Source organism: Camelina sativa, chromosome 2 (genome assembly GCF_000633955.1).
Source record: "Camelina sativa cultivar DH55 chromosome 2, Cs, whole genome shotgun sequence".
Classification (NCBI taxonomy): domain Eukaryota; kingdom Viridiplantae; phylum Streptophyta; class Magnoliopsida; order Brassicales; family Brassicaceae; genus Camelina; species Camelina sativa.
The window spans coordinates 650117-661816 of NC_025686.1; the positions used below are offsets into that span (position 1 = coordinate 650117).

Sequence of the window (11700 nt, forward strand, 5' to 3'; positions counted from 1 at the left end):
TTAAATCACTTATAAACTTAATACTTAATGTTAATGGGAGTGATTCCAATTGTTTTAGAAATTTATTTAGGATGAGAAATCTTGTTTTCAAAAATAGAAACATAATATTAATTAATTAAATGAAAAACAAATTAATAATTAATGTCAATGGTAGTCTTGTAAATAGGTGGCAACTTCATGATTTATTTGCTAAATGTACTTGGAAAATGTATATATAGATGATAAGTCTTGTAGATCACAAATACAATTAAAAAAGTTCACTGATCAGCTCATACCCTTATATATATATATATATATATATATGTCCAATCTTATGAATTTGGGTTTATATAAGATCTTAGCTACTGAAAATGGCGTCGCTTCTCTCTGGGGGCGATTTTTTCTGCGATCTGCAGATCGATTTTTCTTCGTTTTCTCCTTGTCGGAGTTTTTGTCCGATTGAAGATTGTGTCTTTAACATTGCAATTTCTGTCGGGGTCTTTCTGTCAAAACGTCTTTATGGCAGTTTCCTTGGTCCGTTTTTCTCGTTGGATAACCGGTCGAGAAAACCGCCATGGGCAATCCACTATAAATTCGATCTTACCGGACTTTTTTCACTTCAATCCTTCTTCTCTAATCCATTATCTCTGTTCGTCTTTCCTAAATTGTGGAGTATGAGTGATTACATCAGAAAATCCCTCCAAGATTTGGACTTGGGCATATCTGATGCCCCTGTTCCGCTTCCGCCGCAATTCATTGCAAAGGCGGTGAATGCTAACCGGTACTCGTTGGTGGTCTCAACGGTGAACCCCCGTAAACAGAACTTGCGGGCTTTGATAGGGCATATGCCCAGAATTTGGGGGGTTGAAGGAACCGCGGTTAGGCGTATTCTGGGGCCGGGAAAGGCTCTTTTTGTTTTCCAATCGGAAGAGTCTCTTAACATGGTCTTACGTCGAGGTCCGTGGTCTTTCAACGAATGGATGTTGACGGTTCATCGTTGGCATCCGAATATCACCGAAGAGACTATGAAGATAATCCCCTTCTGGATTCAAATACGAGGAATCCCACTGCTATACCTCTCCAATGATATGGCCAGGTATGTCGGAGATCAGTTAGGACCAGTGGAAACGGTAGACTTTGATGAAAATGCTAATATGGTAGAATTTGTACGGGTTAGCATAGATTGGAATGTAGACTGGCCATTAAGGTTTAAGAGGAATTTTCAATTCACTGTGGGTGATAACACAATCATTAAGTATCGTTTTGAGAGGCTGCGTAAGTTCTGTGCTAAATGTGGTTCTCTTAAACATGATATTTCCGACTGTCATTTGAATGCTGAGGACCCTGATTTCTATCAAGAGGAACCGCCTAATGATGACAATAATGACATGGCTGGTCCTGAGGCTGTGCTTGATGTCCTGTCTGATGCTAATACTCTCGAGACTGTTGATCCTGCTGATGTAATACTGGGACTTCGGAATCATTTCTCAACTCCGGGTGCTGGCCCGAGTTCTTCCGTTCCAAGTGAACCACCAAGTGTGTTTGAAGATACTGAACTCACGGCTGAACGACTTCGTTATCTTCATGCCAAGTTCAACAAACAGTTCATCGACACTTTCTCTCCCATTCATGAGGATAAAGGAGTGATTCTTGAGAAGGAAAAGAATAGCGCTAAGCGTAAGAGGGGGGAGGTTGAAGCTTTTTACCAACAATGGGAAGCTGCTGAAGATCAGGCGGTCCTGTGCCAGATCAAGAAGAAGGAGCGAGTCGAGTCTGCTGGTTCCTGCTCTGCACCAAATGAGATCGACAGAGGCGCGGGGGCCCGGTACCCCCACTGTGTCCATGACGATCATCTCCTGGAATTGCCAAGGCATTGGCACATCTATGACTAAATATAGACTACGTAGTATTTGCAGTATCTATAAACCTAATATGTTATTTCTAGTTGAAACTCTGAATAATTGTAATAAGGTTGTTGAATTTGCTAATTCCTTAGGATTTACTAATATAATTACTGTGCCCCCTTGTGGAAGGAGTGGCGGTTTGGCTTTGTTGTGGAAGAACAATGTTCAAGTGTCCTTAATTTCTAAGGATGCTAGAATCATTGATGTAAACGTTAAATATTATAACTTTCAGTTTTATTTGTCTTGTGTCTATGGTTATCCTGTTCAAGATTAGAGACATTTCTTTTGGGATCACTTGAATCAATTATCACATTCAAAGGATGGACCTTGGGTTTTGGTTGGGGATTTTAATGAGATCCTTTCTAACAATGAAAAAATTGGTGGACCGATGAGAGCAGACTGGACATTCCGGAATTTTAGACATATGTTGTCTTACTGTGATCTTTGGGACATCAAGTTTACGGGTGATAGGTTTTCTTGGGTTGGTGAGAGACATTCACACACTGTCAAGTGTTGCCTTGATAGAGTTTTGATAAACTCTGAATGGTCAGCTACATTTCCAAGGGGAGAAGCGGAGTTTTTGGACTTTAATGGGTCTGATCACAGACCTGTCCTGCTCCGGTTTGGTTGCCATGATCCAGTTCTGCGAAAACCCTTTCGTTTTGATAAAAGGCTGCTGGACGTTGCTAATTTTAAAAGCTACGTTAAAGAGGGATGGAACGTTTGTAAAGATCAACGTCATCACACCATAGTGGATCAAATACGACATTGTCGTACGTTCATGGCTCGTTGTAAACGTAAAAGCAATTTAAACTCAGCGAAACAAATAGATGTGCTTCAATACCGTTTAAACAGTGCAATGTCAAGCTTACACAGGTCAGATAGAGATTTAATACCAAGATTGAAACAGCAACTAAATACTGCTTACAGACAAGAAGAGATCTATTGGAAGCAAAAAAGTAGAAATTTATGGCTACATGTTGGTGATAGAAATACGAAATTTTTTCATGCCTCTACTAAGAACAGATTTGCTCAAAATTATATTACTTCAATCAAGAATGATCAAGGACAGGTTTTTAGTGGAGATAAAGATATTGGACATCATGCAGCAGAGTATTTCAACAACATGTATTCTACAACAAATCACCCGGTGTCAACATTGGATTTTGCCGACTTCGTCCCAACTGTTACACAGGATATGAATGATGACTTGACAAGAGACTTTTCTAGTGAGGAAATTTTTAAAGCATTGTCAATGATCGGTGATGACAAGGCACCTGGTCCAGATGGTTTAACTGCTAGATTCTACAAACAATGTTGGGATGTTGTGGGAGAGGATATAATTAAGGAGGTTAAAGAATTTTTTACAACGGCATACATGAAACCGGGGATTAACAACACAAATATTTGTATGATTCCTAAAACTACTGAACCGGAAACACTAGCAGACTATCGTCCTATAGGTCTTTGTAATGTCATTTACAAAATCATTTCTAAGTGTTTGGTCAACCGGTTGAAACTCCATTTGGATGGTATTGTCTCTGATTCTCAAGCTGCATTCATTCCTGGGCGTATGGTTACTGATAATATATTGATTGTTCACGAATTGATGCATTCTCTTAAAGCAAGAAAACGAGTTTCTCAAACATATATGGCTGTTAAAACGGATGTTAGTAAAGCATATGATCGAGTGGAATGGAATTTCTTGGAAACTACTATGAAACTATTTGGTTTCTCTTCTACTTGGATCACCTGGATAATGGCTACGGTTCGTTCAGTGGAATATGCTGTCTTGATAAATGGTACTCTGTACGGGAAGGTCCAGCCGAGTCGTGGCATAAGACAGGGTGATCCTCTGTCACCCTATCTCTTTATTCTATGTGCTGACATACTAAGCTACCTCGTTAAGTCTCAAGTGTCCTCTAAATGCCTACAAGGAATCAAAATTGGTAACGGAGTTCCATCTATTACTCATCTACAATTTGCAGATGATAGTTTATTCTTTTGTAGAGCAAACAACCGAAACTGTCAGGCCTTAAAGGATGTTTTTGACGTATATGAATACTATTCAGGCCAAGTTATTAATAGCTCCAAATCCTTTATCACGTTTGGTTCGAGAGTTTTTGGTCATAGACAAGTTGCAATGAAAAGAATCTTGGACATACCAAATCATGGGGGTGGAGGGAAATACCTAGGCTTACCAGAACAGTTTGGTAACAAGAAACAAGAAATGTTTGAATACATTATTGAAAGAGTGAGACAACGTACAACAAACTGGAGTGGCAAATTTTTATCATCTGCAGGGAAAGAAGTTCTGCTTAAGTCGGTGGCAGCTGCAATGCCGGTTTATGCGATGTCATGTTTTAAATTACCTCTTGGTCTAATCTCTGAATTAGAATCGATCCTGATGCATTTTTGGTGGAAAAAATCAACCTCGTCTAGAGGCATTTCTTGGATTGCTTGGAAACGACTACAATATTCTAAGAAGGAAGGTGGTATGGGATTTCGAGATTTAGCTAAGTTCAATGATGCCTTATTAGTAAAACAGGCTTGGCGTATACTAACATGTCCCAACAGCTTATTTGCTAAAATTATGAAAGCTAGATACTTCCCTGATTCTTCAATTCTCGATGCCACGCCTAAAAAATCACAATCGTATGGTTGGTCATCAATCCTTACCGGTTTGGAGCTGCTTAAGAAGGGAGTTCGAGTTTGTGTTGGTGATGGTTCAACAATACGACTAAATGTGGATAACGTCATTGTGGAGCATCCCCCGCGCCCTGTTTGTTCCATTGACCATAATGTTTCGGGTTTTCTTTCATCTTTTATTGATGACACTGGCTATTCTAAGTCATGGGACACATCTGCACTTGTTAATCTGATAAAGCCGACTGATATTGAGGCAGTGAAGCAAATATACATACCACAATATACATTTCAAGATAAAGTTATTTGGCATTACAATGCTTCGGGAGTTTACTCTGTTCGTTCTGGTTACTGGTTGGCCACACATGATCCGACTGTGTTGGTTCCTGGCCCTCCCATTCCCCATGGTTCAGTTGATCTGAAAAATAAGATTTGGAAACTGAAAATTTTACCGAAAATAAAACATTTTCTCTGGAATGTTTTATCTAAATCACTAGGTACAGCCACAAGGCTAGTTTCTCGGGGTGTGAACATTAGTACTCTTTGCCAACGATGTCATGGAGCTGATGAATCTATAAACCATACTCTGTTCTTATGCCCAGCATCAAAGCTGATTTGGGACAATACTGATCTCCCACTATCTGCTTTTCATTTAACGGATTGTGAACAGAATATTTCGGCACTATTACGTTTGTCTGATGATCACTCTTTGACTAAAGAACAAAGATTCTTACCCTTTTGGGTTCTGTGGAACATATGGAAGCATCGCAACAATTACATCTTTCAAAATATAACTAGTGATCATCACCATGTTGTCTCTCAATCCAAAGCTGATGTTTTTGAATGGATTCAATCTACCCCATCTCACTCTTCAGCTTCAGGTTCTAGCGATCATCCGTTTAATCCTCACTGGTCGAGACCAAGATATCCAACGGTTAAATGCAACTTTGATGTTAGCTTCAACACATATACGAAGGAAACTATAGGTGGCTGGATAATACGTAACCACTGTGGTGAAGCAATTACTTGGGGTTCACGTGTTCTTCGCAATGCACAGAGTCCATTAGAAGGTGAGGCCCAAGCCCTCTTACTAGCTATGGAACAAACTGCAGCAAAAGGCTTCACCAATGTATGCTTTGAAGGAGACTCCAAAACATTGATCGACTGTCTAAATGGTTCCCTACATGATGTCTCAATTCACAGTCTATTACAGGATATCAAACACTGCTCTAGGAATTTTGCTCATGTAATCTTTTCATTTATTCATCATATAAACAATGAGATTGCCCACTTATTAGCTAAATTGGGATGTAATACATTAGATTATTATTCAGCTTCTTCCAATCCACCTGTATGGATTATGGAACCTTTGTACATGGACAAATTTTATTCTGAATAAATTTCTTTTGCTGAAAAAAAAAAAAATATGTCCAATCTTATGATCTTCCCATTCTAAGCCCATATAATGGACCCAAACTAATCGGGCCCTTCTATCAAATGAATAACGGGCCTAGACAACTCATATAGTTTAAACTCTATTAATAGTAATTATTAATTAATCCCAACAAAAAAAGATGTAAGTCAACGTTTAGTTATTCCAAATTGCTGAATCTTAAAACGGCTGAATCTTGACATTTAATGAATATTTGATATATATTGTAACGGTCAATACGGTGACAACACGGAGACACAAAAGAGGAGCGTCAGAGTTCAGAATTTGAATTTTATGGGCCTTATTGGACTTACCCATTTAGCATTAGGCCTAATCTGAATTAAAATTACGATCTGAAAAATCGCGGAAAAAGAAGAACCGTCCGATTAGTGTATCTGATGAATCAACGGTTAATTCTGCATAAGTATTTTTTTGTTGCTGGAAATATATATCCGTTAACAAAACGCGTTTGATGTCAAGGTCTCAATATCGGATGAATTATTATTTATCTTTGAAAAATAAAAAAGTATTTTTTCTCTCTCTTGTTCCATCGTTTTTTATATTAGCAATTTTTATTCTATAGATTGCGAATTTTTGGTTTTTAGGATCTGTAAGTTTTCGTGTAGTCGATCTAATGTTGGTAGAGATCTGATCTAGGTTTTTTTTTTTTTTGTTTTACGGTACTTGGAGGATGCTTGATTCGGCGTATAACTGGTAAAATTGTCTGGGTTCTTTCTTCTTCGTCTTCTTAATCGTGGTGATTGGTTTAGATTTCCTCTTTTTTTTTTTTTTTTTTGCGATTTTGGTTTCTTAGGGTTTCCATTATTCTTAATACTTTGTTCTTGTTTATAGGGTTTGAAGCTTGTTTCGGGTTGAAACAATCCTCGAGGTATGTAAATCTCTATTTTCTCGTTTTTAATTTGTGGTTTATTTTTATTTTCTTGGTTTTGTTTTCTGAGTTTTGGAAGATTAAAATCGAACGAGAGAAGAAACATGTATGATCAGCTCTCTTCGATGAGATTGTTTTCGCGATTTTGGAATCAAGATGATTTCAATTTCTGGTTTCTTTTTTCTTTTTCTTTTTGTTGATTTTGTTTTCTGAATTTTGGAGGATTGAAATCAAACAAGAGAACAAGCATGTATGAAAGCTCTTATCGATGAGATTTTTTTTGCAATTGACAATTCGTTTTGGGATTTTGGAATCAAGATGTTTTGTTTCAATAGTATTTTCAAAACCTTTTTAATCGTCCTACAGATTCTTAATCTTGGGATATATTGTGAACAGTTTGGTTTTTGTTTTTGTTTTAAAACCCAAAAAGATTCATGGGCAGACACTAATCTAATAGTGTTCTGTCAGATTCTTTTTGGGGACATTGTCCCTTGCAAACTGTGCATTGAACTGGCTGGGTAGTGCATGCATATGTTGGGAGTTGGTAAAAGAGGTTGCGATGGGAATGACCTACGGGTTTAAAGTCTCAAGACAAAGACTGAATAACACAAAAAAGCTCTAAGAGTTTGGTACCCACGGCTTTGGATGGAAACAACCTATGGCTTAGAAAAATTACAAGACAAAAGAGCAACGTCTTAAGACAAAGACTGAATAACACAGAGCTCTAAGAGTTTGGTACCCACGGCTTTGGATGGAAAACACCTATGGCTTAGAAAAACTGCAAGACAAAAGAGCTCTAAGAGTTTGAATGGGAATGACCTACGGGTTAAGAGTCTTAAGACAAAGACTTGAATAACACAAAAGAGCTCTAAGAGAGTTTGGTACCCACGGCTTTGGATGGAAACAACCTATGGCTTAGAAAAATTATAAGACAAAAGAGCTAAGTCTAAGACAAAGACTGAATAACACAGAGCTCTAAGAGTTTGGTACCCACGGCTTTGGATGAAACAACCTATGGCTTAAAAAAATAAGACAAAAGAGCAAAGTCTTAAGACAAAGACTGAATAACACAAAAGGGCTATGGTACCCACGGCTTTGGATGGAAACAACCTATGGCTTACAAAAATTACAAGACATAAGAGCTCTAAGAGTCTTAAGACAAAGACTTGAATAACACAAAAGAGCTCTAAGAGTTTGGTACCCACGGCTTTGGATGGAAACAACCTATGGCTTACAAAAATTACAAGACATAAGAGCTCTAAGAGTCTTAAGACAAAGACTTGAATAACACAAAAGAGCTCTAAGAGTTTGGTACCCACGGCTTTGGATGGAAACAACCTATGGCTTAAAAAAATTATAAGACAAAAGAGCAAAGTCTGAAGACAAAGACTGAATAACACAAAAGAGCTCTGGTACCCACGGCTTTAGATGGAAACAACCTATGGCTTAGAAAAATTACAAGACAAAAGAGCAAAGTCTTAAGACAAAGACTGAATAACTTAAAAGCGCTCTAAGAGTTTGGTAGCCACGGCTTTGGATGGAAACGATGGCTTAGAAAAATTATAAGACAAAAGAGCAAAGTCTTAACAAAGACTGAACATATTACTGACAGACTGAACATTTAAGCTTCAAAAAACAAGGTAAGTAAAGGGGCATTTATGTTCAATGGATACTAACTAATTAAGATTTCCTCAGGTATTTGGTTCTGAAGGCGTTGAAATGGACAAACTCTGAGGAGATTACAAGTGTGGCAGACTTCTTTAACAGGTATGCATTGTTAAAATTTGTTTGTAATTAGTTGATTATATTATGAAAATCACAAGTATGAGACAGAATTGGAAGTAACTACTAATTTTGATTTGTTCAGGTATATGCTTGAAAAAGGTGTTCATAATCAGGTATAGACTTTTCTCAACTTGTCTGTGATTAATTGTTATTATCACCTGTGAAAACTACATTTATAAGTTAGATTATATATCTACGTAACGTAGAGATATTAGATATGTATATCTAAAACACCATTCTAATTAAAGATGTATCTTGAATAGTTGTCTTGACATTATTATTTCATTGTTCTAGTATCTGTCGGATTGTAGAAACTTATTGTTAATATATCCATTGTTAATTTATTGTGTCGGTACTTATGTGACATAGAGTTTCTCATTTCGGTACTTATTGTAGTCTGTCGGATTGTAGAAATTCACTGTTAACTTATTGTGTCTCTGTTTCGGTACTTATGTATCATAGAGTTTCTCATTTTATAAATGGGAATGCTCTTGTAGTCTATTGTAGTTTTGAACGTAGATGAGACTCTTGCAAATGATGGTAGTAGTTTGCTTGAATCTTGAGTGTCTTTTTTTTTACTTTATACTCTAAAAACCCTTTTCGATACTAGTAATCTCTGATTTGGTGCTTCTATGTAAGATAAGACTTCTTTTTTTATGAAACTGATAGAGATGTAATTTATTTCACCTAAGTACTATCTTAGTTAGACTTGATAAAGTCATATGATTTGTTTCCGTTTCTATATTAGGTTTCTCTTTAAATAAAGAGCTTAGGTTTTAGAGAAGACAGGAAAGTTAGACATAAGAGTTATTTTCTTAGGATTGGACAAGGGTTTTCGGTCCTTGTAGGGAGAGCTTGTCTCTTTGTTTATCTATCTTTAGTTCCCTATATCGATAAAATCAGTTATATTTCTCATATTTGTAAGCCTTGTGAGTTTTAACTCCATCTGAAATGGATGAAGTTTTTAGTTGATTGTAGCTATTTATTTACGTTCATGAGACTCATGTAGATAATTGTAGTAGTTTCCCTTGAATATTGAATGTCTTCGTTTTGCGTTATGATCTTAAGTCTAAACACTTGGTGACTGATGTTTTGGCGTTTTGTATTATTAACTGATGAATTACTGTGTTTTCTATAAATTGTACATGATGGCTTAGTCTTTACTATACATGTTGTCAGTTTATGGTAGTAGGTCTGCTCTTAGTCTTACATAGTTGATGCAATTTCATGTGTTTGGTTTGTTAGTTTGAATAACACTTTCTATGATTGATGTCAAAATCAGAAATTAGTTCGCTTTTATCATCCTCATTGTAGGCATATGAAATATATACATTTAGGTCGGACTAAATGTATCCTATATCCAGTATTTGGTTTCGTAGTTTGCTATAATAGTTTTAGAATTAGAAGTTCTTAAATCTCTACTTTAGTAAAAAGGTTTATGTAAAACGTCCAGTCTTATACTCTTATGTTTGGTACTAGGCAAAGGACAGAGTATACATGTGTCTTCTGATATGTTTCTAAGAGACATCATAATCAATTGCTAAACTAAAGAGTTCAGGTGTTGAGGCAGTACGATTATATAGAACCTTTCAATATATCTTGCACCTTTTGTCTATTTCCACATTTGATTTTTGAATTCGGCACCATAAAATGATGATTATTGAGTTAGATTCTACAAACTGTATTGGTCGACTTACAATCCATTGATTGAAAATATATCTGCTATGGTGTATTCGTGTCTGTCATTTAGTCTATTGAATCACACGTGTATTTATTTACAAAGTGCAATAGATATTTCTTGAAATCCTTACCATACCTTATGTTTCCATAATAGTTTTCTATCGTTGATGACTTGAGAACAACAGGCGATTCTATCTTTCTTATTGTAGAGTGGCATAACTGATATTCTCTGCTATTTAGATCAACTAAATGTGTTTTTAGATTTGATCATACTCTAATATGTACATAGTTTATGTTTGTTACTAGGCAAAGTAGCCGATTGAGTTACTAACTTATTATTTTAGAGCATTAGAGCTGATTGTTTGTCAATGGAAATTGGATTTCACTGTTTTCTACTTTTCTTGTCAATAAACAATTTTTTGGCAGTTTTCTTTTGATATAGTTTTGTGTTAGATTACTAATATACTAGCATTATATGTTTGTTCATTAACATCGTTTTTGGTATCTTTTTAGATTTGTGTTAGATTATAAGATTTGGCTGGTGTACACACATCACTTGCATTTTGGTTTCTTGTCTTTTGACCATTTTTTGGATGATAGCATTTTAAGTTTTGCTTCTCGATAATTAAGCTTTTGCGTGATAAGTTAATGATAACTTTGTATGTTTATCCTAAATTGCACCACTTAATTTAACTTCCAGTGCTGTCTATGATGGTTTTGCGTAATTAGTATGTGTATGTTTTTGATTGAACCCAACTTGAATCTTTTGTTTCGATTGCATAGAGTTTATAACTTATAACTTGAACACTATTTTACTATTTAAACAAAAACCAATGTAGATTTTCAAAGAACGCTAGATTTTTCAAGAAAATATTCGAATAGTGTAAATTTTCTACATTAAACCGTAAGATTTAGATCATAAACCTTTATGAGTCTGACGAAAGACAAAATTTGTGAGAAAAATATAGGTAAAATGACAATGAAAAATAAACAAATCAAGTAAATTTAATAAAACCCAAACTGATTTTTCATATAACTCATAATTCTAACTTTACCATTCATTTACTTGTTACTGAAATTGTAATATGTATACATATTTGTTCTTCGTAAAACGGTAACATTATTATATGTTTTTATGTAGATGTAGATGTATAATCATTCATTACTAAACACTCAAACTCTGTTTCATGTAAGAAACTAAGAGCATCTTTACTGGCAGTTACTCTCATGGTTACTCAACCATTTGGGGCCAAAAAACTGAATAAAAAATCTATTTACGATCCATTTAGGAGAGAATCGATTCCCTGGGAAGCATCTGAAGCAACACCATGAGTAACCGTACGTGGCCTATTTTCATTCGTAAATACATAAATATTAAATGAATT

The 11700-nt window shown here is 35.8% G+C and overlaps 1 long non-coding RNA gene across 1 annotated transcript; it reads left to right on the forward strand.

The window, feature by feature from the left end:
• Positions 6455–11684, forward strand: LOC104712564. Its single transcript, XR_755531.1, has 4 exons — positions 6455–6487; positions 6652–6718; positions 6814–8617; positions 8718–11684. It is a non-coding gene; the product is annotated as an uncharacterized LOC104712564 (long non-coding RNA).